Here is a 20,715-nt window from a genome sequence, read left to right on the forward strand (position 1 = left end):
AGCCCTGCCTGCTCTGACAATGGGTGACACAGACACATCTCAGATTTCAGCATTTCCTCATGAACTGTAATGCAGCAAACTCTCTTCCTACCTCCAGGTCACAGTTCATGACCTCAATCATACATAAATGAGGAGGCCTTCCTGATAATGAAAATCATGGGATCTGAACTGGCCACCTTCAAAACCTTTAAACAACAGGCAGCTGGGGGTCAAAACTTGCCCCCTTTCCTGTGCCAGCAAAAGTAGCCAGTGCCAGGAATGGAAGCAGGACTTCTGGATCCAGGACAATGGCCGTCATTTTTTCCCAGCCCTGCTTCCATTTTTATCCCAATTGGGACCATGAGTATGGGGCCAGTAATTTATAACTACTCAGGCTATTTTCATGTACAACAATCAAGTAAAACCCACTATTCAATTCCTGTCAAGTCGCTGTCAGACTCAGAACCTTCGACCTTAAAGTGATGTGGAAAGCAAATGGTTTTGATGGGGGTAAAAGAGCTGAAAACACATGAACTAATAGCGCAAATAGAAATAAGTATGATCTGATAACTATTAGAGAGATATGGCTACAGGGTGATATAGATTGGGACCTGAATATTGAAGGGTATGTGACATTTAGGGAGGACAGGAAGTTAGGAAAATGTGGAGGGGTTGCTTTGTTAATTAATGATGGTATTAGCACATTAGAGAGGGATGACCAAGTTCAGGAAACCAGGATGTAGAAGTGGTTTGGGTAGAGTTGAGAAATGATAAAGGTGAGAAGTCACTCGTGGGAGTGGTGTACTGGGCCCCTAACAGTACCCACATTGTAGGATAAAAGTATAAAGGAAGAAATAATGGGAGCTTGTCGGAAAGGTATGGTGACAATCATGGGGGATTTTAATCTACATGTAGACTGGAAAAGTCAGATGGGCAAAGGTAGCCTAGATGAGGAGTTCATTGAATGTTTTTGGGGTAGTTTCTTAGAACAGCACATTCTGGAGCCAACCAGAGAGCAGGCTATACTAGACCTGGTATTGCGCAATGAGATAGGATTAATTGATAACCTCCTAGTGAAGGCAATCCTAGGTAGCAGTGATCATAATATGATTGAATTTTACATTTATTTTGATGGAGAAATGAATGCACCCAAGACTAGTATTTTAAACTTAAATAAGAGCAATTTTGAGGGCATGAAAGCAGAGTCAGCTAAAGTGAACTGGCAATTGAGGTTAAGGGATATGTCAATAGAAGTTCAGCGGCAGACATTTTGCTTCGGTCTTCACAATATAGGACACAAGCAACATCCCGTAAATAGCTGTAAATCAGGAAATGGAAGGGAGGGAGGAATTGGGGAAAATTACAATCACCAGGGGAATGGTATTGAGCAACTTATTGGGGCTGTGGGCTGACAAATCCCCAGGTCCAGATGGGCTTCACTCTAAGGCCTTGAAAGAAGTGGCTAGTGAGATAGTTGATGCACTGGTTTTAATTTTCCAAAATTCACTAGATTCAGGGAAGGTTCCATTAGATTGGAAAATAGTAAATATAACTCCTTTATTCAAAAAAAGAGGGAGACAGAAAGCAGGAAAATATAGGCCAGTTTGCCTAACATCTGTCTGAGGGAAAATGTTAGAAGCTATTATTAAAGATGTTATAGCAGGGCGCTTAGAAAAATGTATGGCAATCAGGCAGCATCAGCATGGTTTTGTGAAAGGGAAATCATGTTTAACCAATTTATTGGAGTTCTTTGAAGGAGTCACATGTGCTGTGGATAAAGGGGAACCGGTGGATGTACTGTACTTATGTTTCCAGAAGGCATTTGATAAGGTGGCACATCAAAGTTTATTGCAGAAAATAAAAGCTCATGGTCTAGGGGGTAACATATTGGCATGGATAAAAGATTGGCTAGCTAACAGGAAGCAGAGAGTTGGCATAAATAAATGAGTCTTTTTCTGGTTGGCAGGATGTGATGAATGGTGTGCCACAGGGATCAGTGCTGGGCCCTCAACATTTTACAATTTATATAAATGATTTGGATGAAGGGACCGAAGGAATGGTTGCTAAATTTGCTGATGGCACAAAGATAGGTAGGAAAGTAAATTGTGAAGAGGACGTAAGGAGGCTACAAAATGACATAGATAGGTTAAGTGAGTGGGCAAAGATCTGGCAAATGGTGTGTAATGTGGGCAAATGTGAAATTGTTCATTTTGGCAGGAAGAATAAAAAAGCGTATTATCTGGGTGTCCTAGTGCACGAATCACAAAACGTTAGTATGCAGGTATAGCAGGTAATTAGGAAAGCTAATAGGATGTTAGCATTTATTGAGAGGGGAATTTATTACAGAAGTAGGGAGGTTATGTTTCAGTTGTACAGGGCATTGGTGAAACCACATCTGGAGTATTGTGTACAGTACTGGTCTCCTTATTTAAAGAAAGATGTAAATGCATTACAAACAGTTCAGAGGCTTGCAAGACCAATACCAAGAATGGGTGGTTTGTCTTATGAGGAAAGGCTGGACAGGTTAGGCTTGTATATACTGGAATTTAGAAGAGTAAGGGGCAATTTAATTGAAACTTTTAAGATCCTGAGGGGTCTTGACAAGGTGGATGTGGAGAGGATGTTTCCTCTTGTGGGAGAATCTAGAACTAGGGGTCAATGTTTAAAAATAAGGGGTCACTCACTTAAGACAGTGGTGAGGAGATTTTTTTTCTCTCAGATGTTTGAGTCTTTGACACTCTGTTCCTCAAAAGGCGGTGGAAGCAGAGTCTTTGACTGTTTTTAAGGCAGAGCTAGTTAGATTCTTGACTAACAACAGAGGGAAAAGGTAAAGGGTATCGGGGATAGGCAGGAATGTGAGGCTGAGGTTACATTCAGATCAGCCATGATCTTATTGAATGGCAGGGTTGGCTCGAGGGGCCGAGTGGCTCTTAATTCGTATGTACATATGTAACTGAAATTCGAATCTGGAGTTTTTTCAATTGTTAGGCTCTTGTCCCTTCATTTTCAAAGGGATTTTCTTTGCGATTATTTGTCAATGTTATATTAGCTAGAGAGGAAACATTTCCTGTTCAATACAAGGCTAACTACAATCAAAGTGAGATACCATAGCACCACATGCTGTCATGGAGATAACAAGAAGTACATTTCATATTTACTAATGCAACTCCACCTTTGATAATTGCAATCTCAATAGTTTCATTCACAGTCATTTACCTTTCCAGATTAACTGTGGAATAACTTTGATAAGATCCTTAAACAGGTACAAAGATATTTTTTGCACATATCCAGCTTGCTAACAACACATCGGACTGAATCAGTTTTATAGACTGAATGTTTGGTTACCTTAAACATGTTTTAATTATTCAAAAGAATTTTTCTTTTATAAAATGTATAGTTTCTTATTTTTATATTTTATATTAAAAAAACTTCCTTAGGAAGTTCAGTTTCCATTTGAACAAAGGAAATAGTCATTTTCTTGGGCATAAGGTGAGGAAAATGTTGAGTGGATGTGGCCCAGTGTAGCACCATATCATACAGGTTCCAAGGTCCCAGCTTGTCTGATCTTGGCGTTCAAACTGTTGCTGTGGCTAAGGTTAATTTCAGCATCTTTGGGACAGGAGGAAAGGTACAGAATCCTCCTCAGCGTCAAATGATTCCCACTGAAAATTGCTTGTGTGGAGACAACAAACAAATGCAGAATCTAGCTCCATTATGATGCCTTTAACAATTAAATTATTTACTGTCACACATTGTCCAAGCTCAGACATTAAGCACAATCTCTTCAGTGAGGTAACGGACGGCAACTGATATCCAATAAACCTTTCTGTCAAAAGGGGGCAATAAATTCAGAAGCGAATAGTAATTGAGGAGGGAAAATGCATACTTTCCACATGAAACCCAGAAGGGCATCAAAATACCTGAATATTTTTTCACATGGACTACAAACCACCCTTATTTTTTAAATTTATTTTCAGATTATACCACTTATTAACTTGAAATAGATTTTGAATGTATTATAGATAAAATACATCCTGCACATCATGCAATCTCTGTAGCTGAAAGAAATCAGTAACTGTTTTGGTGATGTTGGTTGAGGGCCAAATGTTAACCTTATCACCTGTTCTTCTGATGTGTCTTGGAATTTTTTTACATCCACCTGAGAAGGCAAGTGAGACTATGGTTTCACATCTCATCCAAAGGATGGCACCTCCGACAAAGTAGCATGTGTTCAGTACTGCATTGGAATGTCAACCTGGATTACGTTCTCAAGTCTTGGAGTGAGGCATGAACCTACAACCTTCTGACTTAGTGATGAGTGTGCTACCACTGAGCCAAGGCTAATATGTATGCCCAAGAGTTCTAGCACGCTCATCATCTAGCATGTGGGGCCTGGTACAATCGCTGCTCCTTGACTATGAGGCTTGAGGTGACAGGAATATAGAGCCCCAGGTTTGAGTTCCACGGAGCCAATGAGCTGCTGGCAAAGTGTAATTGCTAGGATTGTAATAGCCCTCAAGTAAGTGAGGAAAGGTAGCCAGTCAATCAGGCATGGAAGATTGGGTGTTTGAGCCTTGACCAGGAAAGGTGGTTGATTGAGTGATAGAGAGGGATGAATTGGAGCAGGGAGAGAATTCAGCAGTTGGAGGGGTAACCAACCTATGTTCATTTAGTGAGGGGTGATCCCAGCTCCCCACTCAGGAATTTATGGGGACCTTCTTGGTGGCTGTGCTGTGTGAAGTCAGTACATGGAATTTCAAAGATAAAAACAGATTTGACAAAATGCGCAATGTCCCAATTCATTAAATTCTGATCTTTAAATGTTTCTGGTGTGTTGTTCCTGCTGCCAACACCAAATTAGATTGGAGTGTGGAAATATCTGCCCCAAAGTTTACTATTAAATGTTAACAAATTTATGTCTAACTTGTTTAAGTGCTTAGGCCCTAACATAATACCAGAAAATGATGAAACACATATCTACCTGATGTGATGTGGCAGGTGGAGCACTTCAGGCTGGGAAAGTGCGCATGCTTCCTGCTGCCATAGTTGAAGCTGAGTAGGCCAGTTTGTGCTCAAAAACTGGGTGCTGCACAAAAAAAAACCTCTAGGTCTAAAGCAGAGTTGCAAAGCTCACCCCTTTAATCATAGCATGATACAGCACAGGAGGAGGCAATTCAACTGTTTGTGCCTGAGTAGTTCTTTGTAAAAGAGCTATCCAATTAGACCCACACAAGGGACAACACTGCCATATGTTTCTTCAGTAAAGCCTGAGGAACACAGGCTATTGGTGATAAAAACCTTCCATTCAATTTACATCCATTACTAGGTTTGTCACTCAGAGTTTCATTTCAATGTCTTTTACAAGAAAATTTCCCTTTTCAAGAGAACTGGGTTTTGAAAGTACAAAATGTTGACAGCTAAAAGCCATTTGCAATAAATATTTATACATGCACATAATGGACAGTATATAACTGCTAGTGAAATATATTTTCATTATTGAAAACTGATTCAGTATTAATGGCATAGAAATACTCACTGCAATGTAAGATGAATGATACTTCATGTTCTACTGTATTTTTCAATGAAATAAGGGAATGAGACCAAACTGTAGACTGTACGATATCTTCCAAAACACTCCAGCTAGTACTGACTCCAGTTTCATTATGTATTGAATTCTGCCCTAACACCACTCTTCTGGCCAAGTCTTGGCTTCTTATTCTTGTTGGCATATTACAATAGTATTTACAATAAACATTAACTTCATTTTTTTTTGTTTTCTGACTTCTGTCCCCTTCCATTTAGGTCACTCCAAGCCATTCCTTAGCCCAAAACACAGTACAATCTGTTTCTAGGCCTCAAACACAAAATGATCAATGCATTTCCCTCCCTGTAAAGTACCAGTGTCTTCCCTCAATAGCATGGCCATAACTATTATTTTATTGTGCAGGGAATCATGGGTACAAGTCTGTGTATCTTCACTTTATGGTGTATTTTGGGGCCTAAAACATTCAAACAAATAAGACATTAATTTGCTAACATTTGATAGTAAAACGTGGGACAGACATTTCCACACACCAATCTAATTTGCATGCACACAAAGCCCAAAGTAATTTCCTTGATGACAGACAGAAGAACCAGAGTCCCTTTACCTCTGAACACAGCCACTTATTTCACAAAGGATTCATGGAATAGAAAACACACAAGAAAACAAAATGTTCCTGCAACACTTAACCACATGCAAACTGTTTTTCTTTCTTTTGCTTTGATGTACTGAGTCTGATATACAATACTTGAAATTTACACAGCTTAGAAAGCATAAAACTTTAGTGATTGCATCATAGAAGATTTAATTGTTATATAAGGAATTGTTCAGGTGAAAATAGTTGAATGCAGGATCCAATAGGTTATGAATGTCATTATCATGTTGGAATTTTCAGTTAAGTTTCTGTAGTAACCTGCTCCAAACAAACCAGGTCAATATTCACTAGGTTAATCAATGGAAGCAATCAATGCTCCATCAGGCAGAGTGTCTGCTACTTTATGAAGCTTTGCAATGCAGATTATAGATTTTTATCTTAAAATTAAAATATTTTCATGGCACACTTAATTGATGCTTGCATTATCAATTTACCAACAAACCTGGTAAAGTATGCTGTGAAATTAGTTCAGTCTCATTTATTCCCCATTTTCCAATTCAAATTTTCCCCCTTTTCTATATACTTACAAGTTACCATACACCTGTCCTGATACCCTAGTCATGAATGACAAATCAGCCTTTGGAGCATTTGAGACATAGGCTTAAAATGCCCTGATGGGATTTTTTTAATGTGACACAAGAACATGCTGTGAAAATTTAAGTATAAAGAATTTCCAGCACCAAGATTTTTTTTTAACCGAAGCTTACAGGCCTGGAAGTTGATACTTACTCTTTCATAATAATGAAAATGCTCATCCAACTGCACTTTCAATATTTTATGGCAATGCCAGCTTCAAAGTATGCCAGAACACTGGCTGAATGTCTAACAACTAGGTTGAGAAATATATATGGTGTAGTTACCCATTGAGAACTTTGGTTAGATAATGGAACCTGTTCATAAACTGAATTAATTCAACTGGATTACTATACTTTATCAATGTTGGTGCAGAAAATCTGTAATGCATTGTTTCTATGAAACATGCTGAATGCATGTACAAAACCTATATAATTTTATCTCACTTCTCTCATCAACAATTGATATTGAGTAGTACAGAACAGAATAAACAGTAAATGAAAAGAAGAATGCATTTGCTGGTATTGGAAGGAAAGAAAAAAAGAGGAAACCAGCAACTAGAGAGAAGAGAGGGAGCAAGAGCACGCGAGACAGAGGTAAAGAGGGAGAAGTAGCAAAAAGGGATTTGGGTCAGGAGCCCACTGCAAGTTTATACTGAACATGTCAAAATCAACTCTATCGTGAAATGTACACCCAACGCAGCTTTAGTTAATTCGATTTTTCATTCAGGATTTTCATTGTGACAACTGTGGTGAGAATTTAGAATGAATCCAACCCTCTATTTCCCACCATACATGGACACAAACATGTACACTTTAGAATCGAACCTTGCTGATGCCCATATGAAAATTGATAATTTCAAGGTAATGTTTTACATGGTGCAAATATTGTAACCAAACACATATATTGCTTGCTAAATCAGTGAAATACCACAATGACCCTGCTTATTCTGAATAAGCCAGGTATTAACATTCTGACGATGGCTGTTTCCCTCCAATTCTACATTATAATGCTCAGCTTTGCAAATCTACAGTAGCATTGTTTCCTGGGGGACAGAATTAAATAGCATTCACAAAAAAGTGGTTTAGCAATCCATTCCTTTTACAGTAAAGCAAAATCTAACTAGCCCATAAGTACTAACAACATAATTTGAAGTAAAATTGAACAATAGTGAGTGATTTCTAGAGTTGTATGCATATTAACACAAACATTAGATGAAAACACTATGGTTGTAGCAACCAAAAAATATAATACTTTCCAGTTTGAGAAACGTCAGACTTAGAAATCCTTGACTTTTGGCCCAGGTTAAACGCAAGGGATCAGTAGTCCAACGTGCCAACCTATCCTGTTCATCTTTCCCCTCCCATATTTTCTAGAATTTCTATTTTATAATGTTCAGTAAAGTGTTGTTCGGCCGTCCAACACAACGCATCTTCATGCGCGTGCATATAAGGAATTGGTGTTTATGCCAAATTTGGTTAAAACTGGGGTCTAAAGTCTCCCGGTTGTCAAGGGGCAGTAACAAGTCTCCTAGTGCTGCAGTAAAAAAAAACTTGAAGGCGAGTGAGGCATGCAGGGGAGATCGAATAGGAACAGATCAAATGGAAGGCAGGTCCGGTCAAAGCTCCGAATGAACTCTCAGAGCACAGACAGGTTTCATCGCGTTTCCGTGCACAGAATCTAATCATGCAGGTAAAAGTTGGCATTGTATTCCCACAATATTGAGATTACCATTAAAAACCTAATTTAATACGAGCCAGCCACCCATTGCGAAGCAGTTTACAGTAGTTATTAACCTCATCAGATTTTTTCTAAGCTCCGTGTTGGTCACCACATTGAAACACATTCAAATTCAAGCGGGCAGATCCCACCAACCACCCCAAATAAACCGAACATTCATTGTTTAAACCAATAAAAATATTGTACTGTATCCGCCAACATTTCCTACAACTACAGCTAACCCCACAAGGAACACACCAAGCAGACACACGCAAACCTCTTGACAGACAGTAAGAGGATGCATCCAGCATAGAAATCGATATCAATTATATATTAGGTTTGAGAAAACAACTTTTATATTTGCATATTAACGCAAATAAAACCAATGTCTTTTTTTTTCCCGCTCGCTCCAAACGTTATGCGGTCACATCAATGCAGATTGTGAGGAATCGGAAAGCTCAGACCGAGCAATAAAAAGAGAAACATTGAGTGGAGAGGAGGAGCAATCAACGGAGAAAGCGAGAGGTGAGGAATAAACACTCAGTGGAGGGGCTGAGGAGTTGGAAATCGAGGAAGGACTCGGAATAGTTAGGAGGATGATGGTTTATCTGTCGATATGCTCATATTCCCGGCAGTCTTTAGGCTCCTTTTCATATGCAGACCCTATAAAAATTGATACGGTCATCTACACAATTTTGTAACCTACCTAGAACTTGACGGTGATGAGCAACAAGGTTTCTCTAATCACTGATGTCACATACCTTTAACTCTTTGGAGTCCAGGATTGGTGTATCAAACTGCAGGAGAGGCAGAATGAAGAAGTAGAAAGTTGGAAAATCTAGACTTGCAATTCCCAGCTCAAACTCAGCATCGTCCTCCGCCGAGCTCGGGTTCCGCTCAGTCTTATTCCCATAGATCACGCCTCCAGTGTTTTTTTTAAACACTTTTCTTCCCCGGGATTTCTTTTGCTAAAGCAGATAATGTTCCTAGCCAGCAGATCACGTCTTGCACAATCAAAAAGAAAATTCCTCTTTCGGGAAAAGAAAGGTTTTCTTCAGTGAAAAACTAAATGCCAGAAAACCGTTGCATCATTAACAACCATCTCCCTTGTATGGCATCATGCGGCAATTTACAGGAGCACAAATACTTAAACTGGCGAGTACAGTAGATGGTGAGAGCCTCTCTCCATTATGCTGATGTAGTATCTAATTTCATATCTGATCAGCTGTAAGCCATTAGCATGATCAATTTTGCCGGCCTCGGTTAGAAACAATACCCAGAGCTGACTTCAAACTGAAACTGCTGACAGCTGATAATATTCACAAGATAATACCAGGGATCCAGAGGAAATGCTCTCATTTTAACATTCTCAGCAAAGCGATAGAGCAGGAAGCGTAGGCAGAAAGGAGCATCTGTAGCAAACAAGGGCTGATTCACTTGTGTTTTACTGCCCTTGACCACCAGGTGACTACACTCCTGTCTTTTTAAGACACTGAGGGGTTTCTTGTAAGTCGGCAGCGCTGATATTCTTCAACAGCAGTGCTCCTACTGGTCTTAATGCCCGTCTACCTTAGTTCTTGTATAGGCAACTGGGAATTAATCACTAAAGCAGCATTTGAACAGTATGGAGTTCGCACTGTTGCATTTATTTACTGACGCTCTATTGCATGATGCACAGCGAATTTAATCGGTTAATTAGTGAAACCCTGCCATGCTGCCAAATAAACTTTTTCTAAAAAAAATTGTTATTAATTAATTGTTCTTACTTCCAAGAGGGAATATTTAAATCAAGATAAATCAGAGCAATGGTTTCTGTTTATTTAACTCGTATATACATGATACAGATGAACGCATCTGCCAAACGTGCTGGTCGTTAAAGGCAGGTTTCAATGCGACTTCTTCCCCCTCCCCCTCCCCCAATAAATTAGGTTTTAGTTCAAAACATTTTAAAAGTAAAAGTCAATTTTCAATATTACCTTAATTATCTACACGTCTTCACTGTGCCAACTTTGTCCTATATGTAACATTTAAACTGAACTAGCCAGCCTTTCGTAGAAGTTTTGTTCATCAGATCTCAGCTGACACATTTACAAATTATGGTGTCACACTCATACCCGATTATAAATAACATTTGGCCAATCAGCAACAAATCACATCTGAAAGGAGAATACGTATTTAGCAAACGGGAATGAAGTCCATAACTGATCAAAACAGGCAGTTAGCAAATATTTTCCAATAAAATAGCAAAATATATATTAAAAATCTATTTTTTTCAGCCACCATTTTAGGTAATTGTGCATATCAGTTGAGGGTCATACAAATAATGTTTCAAACAAAATAGAAACATGAATTAATTAATTAAATTCATTTATGTTCGTTCCTGGTCCCCCAGCTGCACAAATTTAAATTCTCATCCTTCTGTTTGCATCTCTTCACGGCCTTGCTCCTCTCTAATTCTGCAACCTCCTCCAGCCCTACAAGTTGCAGCTGCAGAATGGAGTACTACCATAATCTGTGATCTTGGCTCTAAGTGCATACTGAATAGTAACATCAACATACTATAGTCCAAGCTAAACACTCCCACAAAACTCCATCCAGTCACAAATTGTTATAGGCAATAAAGCACTAATGGGAGGAAGAGGCTCCAAGAACATCCCAATCTTCAATGATGGCGGATCCCAGAACACTAGTGTAAAGGACAAGGCTAATACATAATCTAACCATCGCCCTTTGATGTTCATGGCATTACCATCACTGAATCCCCCACTATCAACATCCTGTTGGTTGACCATTGACCAGAAACTGAACTGGACTAGCCATATAAATACTGTGGCTACAAGAGCAAGACAGAGGCTAGGAATTTTGCGATGAGTAACTCACCTCCTGACTCGTCAAAGCATGTCGACCATCTACAAGGCACAAGTCAGGAGTGTGATGGAATACTCCCCATGAGTGCAGCTCCAACGACACTCAAGGAGCTTGACACTGTCCAGGGCAAAGCAGCCCGCTTGATTGGCACTACAACCACAAACATTCATGTCCTCCACCACCAATGCACAGTAGCAGCAGCATGTAACAAGATGCACTGCAGGAATTCACCAAGTCTCCTTAGACAGCTGAACTGGACCAGCCACAGAAATGCCATGGTTAAGAGGTCAGAGACTAGGTGCTCTGCAACAAGTGATTCACCTCCTGATTCATCAAATCCTTTCCACTACCCATGAGGCCCCAAATCAGGAGTACAGCTGCAATGACATACAATATGTTTGACCCCATCCAAGACAAAGTAGTTTGCTTGATCAGTATTTCATCTACTAATCCGCACAGCCACCTCTTTTACCATTGTGCACATTACAGCCAGGTTATAGCCAATTTACAGGATGCTCAGCAGCAAGTTGCCAAGATTTCTTCAACACTGCCTCTCAAATCAGCAACCTCTTAAGGACAAGTGCAACAAGTGTATGGGAACACAATGATTTCCAAGTTCCCCTCCACACAGCATCTTGATTGGACATCATCCTTCATCATCGCTAAGGCGAGGTCCTGAGAACCTCTCAACCCAACAGCACTGTGGGAAAACTTTCATTATACAGAGTTCAGTGATTATGAAGAACCTACACCTTTTCTCAAGGGCACCTAGGGATGGGCAATAAATGCTAGTTTGACTAGCAGTGCCAAAATCCTGAGATTCCCCCACTCCTCTAAAAATAATAATAAAATAAAAACAGAAACTGCTGGAGAAACACAGCGGGTCTGGCAGCATCTGTGGAGACTCAAAACATTAACGGTTTCTCTCTCCACTAATGCTACCAGACCTGCTGAGCTTTTCCAGCAGTTTCTGTTTTTATTTCATATTTCCAGCATCTGCAGTACTTTGCTTTTATCTATCCTCTAAAAATAAGCTCGCTTCCATTGACTCATCTTGTACTAACCCTTCAGCTCCTAGGCCTTAGACTCTGGAATTCATTTTGTAAACCCTACTGCTTCTCCGCTTCCCTCATATGCATTAAGACTTTATTTGAAAGTCACTTCTGACTGGGTTTTTTGTCATCCCTTGAAATACCTGTAAAACAAACTTTCAAAAATAACAACACAACTTTAATATGGTAGATATGACTGGAATTCTGCACACTGGAAGATGAGGCATAATCCAAACGGAATATGCATTGCTTGAATTAGCTTGAGGTCTCCAATGAAGATTGTATATTCTTATGGTAATATTTGTACTATTTCACAATTAAAATTTACTTTAATTAGCAAGATCTAGTGTTGATCTTGAAAAATAAAAAAAACAGAATAATTAAAATGGAGAATTTCTTGCAAATATTAAGTCTTCCGCCTCCTACCTTTATATGCTTAACTTCAGCTCTGACACAACTGACATCGCCAGAGAAATCAGCATTACCTTAGCCAGCTATTTCTTTAAAGATCTCAGCTCACTTGTTGACAGACTCAAGAATCACTTATGATAGTAATGATTTGGAGATTTTGCAGTAGTTTTATTATTGCAATATTGCATTAATAAAACATATATACTAACATTTAAAAATTACTTACCTGCCCTACTTATTCTCAATTCTATATAATGGGCAGAATTTTGTGGTTTAAATAATGATGAAGCCATCCAAGCTCACTGTTATTAAAGTGTAAATTGGACAGCAACTTCTGGTGACCACACTCATGCAGTTAAATGGAAAATCAAGATGTTCCTGTCCAAGTTGGTTTGCGACTCCAGGAGCTGTGTTATATAAGTATCTCACCAAGAGACTCACCATTCAAATAGATGGAGTGGTAGAAAGTTGTTCTACTTGCGGGATAATATCCACTAAATTTGCCAGTATAAGTACATTTTTTATGGCGTGCTACATCTCAATTACTGTCAAGCACCCCCTCTGCACTGAAACTTAATGTTTGAAAGTGTGGAGTTCCTTCATATTTTAATTATTGTTGGAGATTATATATATATATATAAAATATATATGTAAATATATATTTTAATTTTGTTATTTCTCTCTCTCAATACAATCTTTCTTGGCCTCTGTTTTATTTTCTGTACCTGATTTGATACTGAATTAAATATTCAAACTGACACTTTCTTCTTAAGACTGTGTTGAGCATTAGCAATTCTTTAATCTGATTGGTTAAGGAGATGCCAGTTGTGTGCCCTGTCCACACAGATCGCAGATTCACTGTAGAGGACACCATACTATTTCTCTAGTACAAAATCCCATTGGAAGTTGATGGGCAAGTACAAATACATTGAACAGCTAGTGCTGTTTGTTCGCTGCTGAGAACAAAATCCCAGCACTATATCGTCCTTGTCCTCACTTATCACCTCACCAGCCTCCGCATTCAAAGGATCATCCTCCGCCATTTCCGCCAACTCCAGCATGATGCCACCACTAAACACATCTTCCCTTCACTCCCCCTGGTGGCATTCCGTAGGGATCATTCCCTCTGTGACACCCTGGTCCACTCCTCCATCACCCCCTACTTCTCAACCTCCTCCCACGGCACCTTCCCATGCAACCGCAGAAGATGCAACACCTGCCCCTTCACTTCCCCTCTCCTCACCGTCCAAGGACCGAAACACTCTTTTCAAGTGAAGCAGCATTTCACTTGCACTTCCCTCAACTTAGTCTACTGCATTTGTTGCTCCCAATGCGGTTTCCTCTACATTGGAGAGACCAAACGCAGACTGGGTGACCGCTTTGCAGAACACCTTCGGTCTGTCCGCATTACCCAGACTTCCCTGTCGCTTGCCGTTTCAACACTCCACCCTGCTCTCATGCCCACATGTCCGTCCTCGGCTTGCTGCATTGTTCCAGTGAAGCTCAACGCAAACTGGAAGAACAGCACTTCATCTTCCAACTAGGCACTTTACAGCCTTCCAGACTGAATATTGAATTCAACAATTTTAGATCATGAACTCTCTCCTCCATCCCCACCCCCTTTGTTTTTTCCCCCTTCTTTTTGTCTTTTCCAATAAATTATATAGATTTTTCTTTTCCCACCTATTTCCATTATTTTTAAATGTATTTCCATCCATTGTTTTATCTCTACCTTTTAGCCTTTTTATTATTCCTTCACCCCACCCCACCCCCACTAGAGCTATATGTACCTTGTTTGTCCTGCTTTCTATCATTAATTAGCACATTCCTTTAGAAAATATCACCATATTCAACACCTCTTTGTCCTTTTGTCTGTGACATCTTTTGGCTATCTCCACCTATCACTGGCCCTTTACCTAGCTCTTCTTGTCCCAACACCCACCCCCCCACCCTTAAACCAGCTTATATTTCACCCCTTTCCTATTTTTACTTAGTTCTGTTGAAGGGTCATGAGGACTCTAAACTGTGCTCCTCTCCACCGATGCTGCCAGACCTGCTGAGTTTTTCCAGGTATTTCTGTTTTTGTTTTGGATTTCCAGCAACCGCAGTTCTTTGCTTTTAACTTTATCGTCTCCATTCTGTTTTGACATAGGAAGCTTCTCAATTTTCCTAATCACATGTAATTCAGTGATCCAGTATAAATAATGAAGTTAGGAACTACATCATTAAAATCCATTTTGGGCAGCAGACCCGTCAAATAATCTAATTTTCAGTTATTCTTGAAACTAATCATTGAAGTTTGACTTTGTGTTATTATGGTAACTAGATAAAATTTCAGGTGTATTTTTGGACAGTAACAGGAAATACTTGATGGTTCACTGCTGGTTCATCCAACAACTTGAGGGCTGAAACAATTATTGTAAAATCTGGTGTAATGGTTGTACTAATATAAATAGCATCCCATCTGCAAAATTAATAAAGTTACACCCTTATATTCAATCAAAATGGTGAAGAAATGCGAACTATCAGCTGCTGTCTGGGATTTTGTTCAATACCATTGTCTCAGAAGAACAAATATTTATGAAAGGTGTGTTACTTACAAACTGAAACCTGCAAATGTTATTTTCTGCCACACTGATTTAGCAAAGCCCAGGACTCTCATTAACTCTGGATTCTGGTAAACAGCTTGCTGAAAAAATATATAAGCTTCCATTCACCCCTGTCAGCTTGAGTAACAGAAAATATTCAGAAGCTACATTACTTTGTACAATTTAAACTTTATTTTGATTTATTTACAAATCAAATAATTGTCAAGTATAAACATAGGATGCTGCCTAGTATAATTTTCAATAGACAAAGCATCAAATTGTGTTGAGAATCTTCCAGTTGCTCTCAAACTCTTGAAAAACAGTCTCTGGCAATTTGCTTATAAGCAATATTTCTGGAACTCTTTCCACCTCCATTCAGTGATCAGAAAAAAACATGAGAAGGTTTGTGGGTTATAAGAATGTTCTAAGAACCCTTTCAGCTTCAACTATAACTACTTACATTTATAGAGCACCTTTAACATAATAAAATGTCCCAAGGCACTGCACAGCAGCATCATCAAACACAAATTGACTGAACCATGTAAATTGGATATTAGGACAGGTAACCAAAAGCTTGTTTGAATAGGTATCTTTTAAGGAGCCTCTTAAAGGATGAAGTAAAGAAGCAAGGAGGTTTAGGGAGGGAATTCCAGGAATTGACAGACAGCTTAAGGCATGTTCAAAATAATTTATTTGACAAAACTGGAATAAATGTTAACACGCTTAACACCTTGGTTAAAAAAAATGGAATAATGGATAATAATGGCTGGTTCCCCAGCATAACATGTAATAATTAATAGTTGAAAGTAATTAGAAATTACACTTTCATCTTTACCATCATAGCAGCAGGGATGTGAGTAACAGATCCCATTGATTAATCTGTGCTCTTTGGCTGTGAGCTATATAAAGAGCAGCTATTTCAGTTTACAGTAAAACATGTGAGAGGCTATTGGAAAAGTTGGTTACCATTTTTAAAAGATACATATAAATAAAAGATATGTTATTCATAGCTATTCTTTGTCACTGGATAAAGAATGTACTAACATTGTTGCTAATGCCATTCTCTCTTTCTGCTTTTGGTGGCATGCTATATTATTCATGGATACGTGGCTTGTTTCATGCGCTTGTAGAAATAGATTGGACTGTTTGCCACTGTTGCACCTCAAGGCTGATTGTCATTCATTTCAAATGAAATACATCCTAGGAATGCTTTAAACACATTTTCTCCATATTAAAGATGCAATTTCTTGTTACTTGCAATGAAAACTGTGCTAGCCTGCATATCTGGTGAAACAGATACAAGTTCAACTGGCAGAGAAGTCCATCTGAGAACATCACAAGTCCATGCATTGAAACACACCAGAAGTTGTGTAGAATCATGGCTGTCTACTCACACACTGTCTAATAGTCACTAGCGTTTCTAATTCTATACATACTAAATGCAATGGTTATAATCAGTATAGAATACACTTCTGAATGTTTACAATATAGTGTTAAAACATGCATTTAAAGGGCTGGATGGTACTGGGAACAAACAGAAATTTACTTCTGGGGAGGTATCGGAACCCAGTCCAGACTGTCATGGTGAAGGTAACAACCCACCTCTCTGATGGTTGAAAAGGCTTTGTAGTTTCTCTCTGTCCGAGTGGTTTGATGTGGCCCAAGTACTTTATTCAACCACAAATATCATTGAGGCCAGGCTGTATGCCAAATGAACAGACTGAAACATTTAGAAAACAGACATTTTTTCAAGAAATCATACAATGTAAAAATCTACAAGAATCTTATTTCATCACATAGATTAAATTTCAAAAACCACAATGCATCTCCTTGTCTTCATCAATGGGTTGTTTTTTTAGATTCCAACCATTAAAAGTTTGTTTTGAACTTTCTTCTACATTCCCTTCATAGTTGGAGTTGTATAACATAGCAAAGCCTTTCTTGCATTAAGAACTGTGAAAAATAAATTTAATCTCAAACTTTATATGTTTTGATCCTCATTATAAAAACTCAGACTGTAAACAGCTGGGGGCAGTATACCTATTTGATGTTTAAGTTAAGGAGCTGCTGATTAATCTATCTCAGAAATCAATGAAAGGAAAAAAATGCATTTATCCACAAAAACTTTGCCATTCTTATCTTTTTTGTTTGCTGGCTATTTTCCAGTTCCCTTTCAAATATGAGGCAGCTGCCCTAGCCATTTATCACACATTATTACAAGATATAAAACATCAGTTAATAACAAAATGCATGATATTTTTCAAGATAGAAGCCTAGCTGAGAAAGCAAAATTCAGGAAAGAAACAAAATAAAAGTCCCAGACTCCAAAGAGAGGATAGGTTTCTGTGGTCAAAGCCAATTGAATGGATTTGCAAGTGGGTATGGGTCAATTTTGTGGGTAGGTTTAAATATATTTTTGAAAATTATTAAGGTTTTATGAATTTAAGTTGCAAACCATATTTTTAATAGTGTTGTTGCATTCCTACACAAATGCACGATGTAAATAATTTGGGTGTGATAAATAAGGCGCCAGCAAGGCTGAGGCAAAGTGGAAAGTTTTATAAAGCACAAAATATGACCTAATAAATTAGGCAGTAACTAATGCAACTTAACAGGTGAAATTTCCCATTTTGGCTGTGGACAACAGAGCACACAAAAAACACGGACTGGATTTGACTTATAGACTTCTCAAACTTCTTCTCGGACTTCTGTTTGCCGCAGACTTCTGTGAACTGCTCAGGGGTAGGATTTTCCACTCGGTGTATGGGTGCATGCCCAACATGCTCGAGCGTGGACTAGTGCGTGATGATGTTGGGCGAGCGTCCTGACGCCGTTGTGCACTCGCGCGGTATTTCAATCGGTGGGCGCGTGTGAGACTCGGCAGCACACCCGCGGACAATTAGAAGGCCTATTATGGCCATTAAAGTAGCAAGTGACTGCGATTTTTTGCTGCCTGTCCAACATTATGTTTGGCGAGCAGGCGAATCTGCCAAGCGGACTTTGCATTTTGACGGAACCTCATTCAAGGGCAAGATGAGGTTTCCGTTATTAATTAAAAAGTGTTTGGAATGAATTTTCACCATCTATATTTTCATGTGCATGAACCTGATGTGTGGACATTTTTTTCTGCAGTTTCTACTCTTTCTAGATTGGTTTTAAATTCTTCAGCTCCCTGAGGCAGCTCTTGCCATCAGGGAGCTTTCATCGCATGCTACCCTGCACCTGTGCAGATTTCAGCACTCGCCCTCCTCGGCAGCGCTGAGCCTTTCAGTGCACGTTTCATGCTGGCTGGCTATTAATTGACCAGCCAGTGTGAAATCGTGGTCGGCAGCTGATCGTGATTGACGGTCTTTTCCCCAGCTGCTCCCAGGCTGCCTGCTGACCCAAAAAAATTTTTACCCCAGGATTCTGTAGTCCTTGTATCCTAGATGGAGGCAATTACTCACCTTTGGATCTTTCTTCTCTCTTCCACAACAAACATGGCTTTGACCACTTTTCTTAAAAGTTAGTGTTCAAAATTGCATTAAAGTTACAGATTTTGAACATATGTTTAGATCCTTTATAAAGCATGATTGTAAAACATGATTTTCTCACAAGATTACAGTGAAAACATTTATAAAAAATGTGCAATTTTATTGGTTTCACTCTATTTTTTGTTGATGGTTTTATTAGTAGCAATCGGATGACCACTGACGCTTGAATGGTTGTTTTCATAGCTGCTTGCTTCTACTTCTGTGGTTGATTCCTAACATTTCAGGTATGATTTGTGGCTCTAGCATCATATTCATGAAAAAGCAATCAGATGCAAGTGTAACATGACAGTGTAACATTTTTAATATTAAATAAGAATTGCATCCTTAATAAATGTTGTAGTATGTTTTTCCTATTATATAAACAGTTATACGATAAACACTAACTACTTCAAAGAGTACTTCACTTGCCATAAAGCTCTTTGGGATGCCCTGAGGTCATGAAAAGCGCTATAAAATGCGACACTTTTGCTAAAATGGATTTAAATTCAGGACTTTTATTCAACTTTGGAAGGAGGAAATATGGTATCGACTTTGAAGAATTTACTATTCATATCAATTATTTTTATGCTGATTGGTTTGTAGTTGTCATTTAGATAGACCCAAATAATGCAGCTACTCTGACTTGTTTATTTTATATAAAATGAAAATTCCTATCCTGCCTTCCCTCTACACCCTGGTCCCTTGTGGTTTCACTTCTGCATATTCTAAGAGCTCCTCCTCCTGTGTCAACAATTTAATTTCTCATCCACCCAGGGTTCCATCCACAGTCTCTAATTTTAATTCAAATGCTATGCCAAGCAACATTGTTTGTAACCATGGGGCTGGCTTCCACATGCATGCAGAAGAAATCCAGCTCCATTTTTCCATTCCACTAGACCACTGACTCCAGAATTGCTGCTATATTATCCAAATGTCAAGTTTGAGATGTCATTTCTTTTTAATCAGCAAACAAACTACATTGTTTAGCTCTTGCCATTTCCTAATTACTGACTCCATAGACTTTCCTTTAATGCTTGTTCAAGTTGATCACATTGGTACACCATGTACCTCAGTATGCTTTGAAACATGAAGCAAACTTTTTCTTCCAGATGTGTTTGACCCATTGGTGATTGCCTTCTTCCAAATATGGAACATAACATAATATAATAACATAACATTACATAATGTAACACATATCATGCTCCTACCTCATTCCTTTGCTGAAATGAGCTTCAACTATACCTTCATCACTTCAATGATTCACTTTTCTAACATGATGCTTGCGGGTCTCCCTGTTTCCTTCCTTGACCAATTTCACCTAAGTCAATGACCTAACTAACCACCGTTCCATCCTACATAAAGTCCCAGACTTATATCATGTAATTGCATTCACCCCCATGTCCAACAAAATTAACGTTTAGGGTTTCAATCTCATTTTCAAAAATTCTTCCAGAGGTACAGTTGTTATATTTGGGAAATGTCACAGCCCAGACATGAGAACTTGCCGAAGGAGGCAATTGGAGGAAGATTAAAGGGTTGTAGACCAAGAGGGAGAAAGAGAATTATGATGTTGGACAACTTGAAATTGAAAATGGGAGATTCCTATGAGCAACTGAAATGGAAAGCACAAGACCACTAGGACCTGCTCTTAGGCAGATCACAATTACTTACCCAATCCATGCCTGGAGTGTAGCTCCAACAACATTCAAAAAGTTTAACACCATCCAGGATAAAGCAACCTGCCTGATTGGCACCCCATCCACCACCTTAAACATTCACTCCTGCACCATTGATGCTCAGTGGCAGCAGTGAGTAT

Source organism: Cetorhinus maximus, chromosome 1 (genome assembly GCF_964194155.1).
Source record: "Cetorhinus maximus chromosome 1, sCetMax3.hap1.1, whole genome shotgun sequence".
Lineage (NCBI taxonomy): Eukaryota > Metazoa > Chordata > Chondrichthyes > Lamniformes > Cetorhinidae > Cetorhinus > Cetorhinus maximus.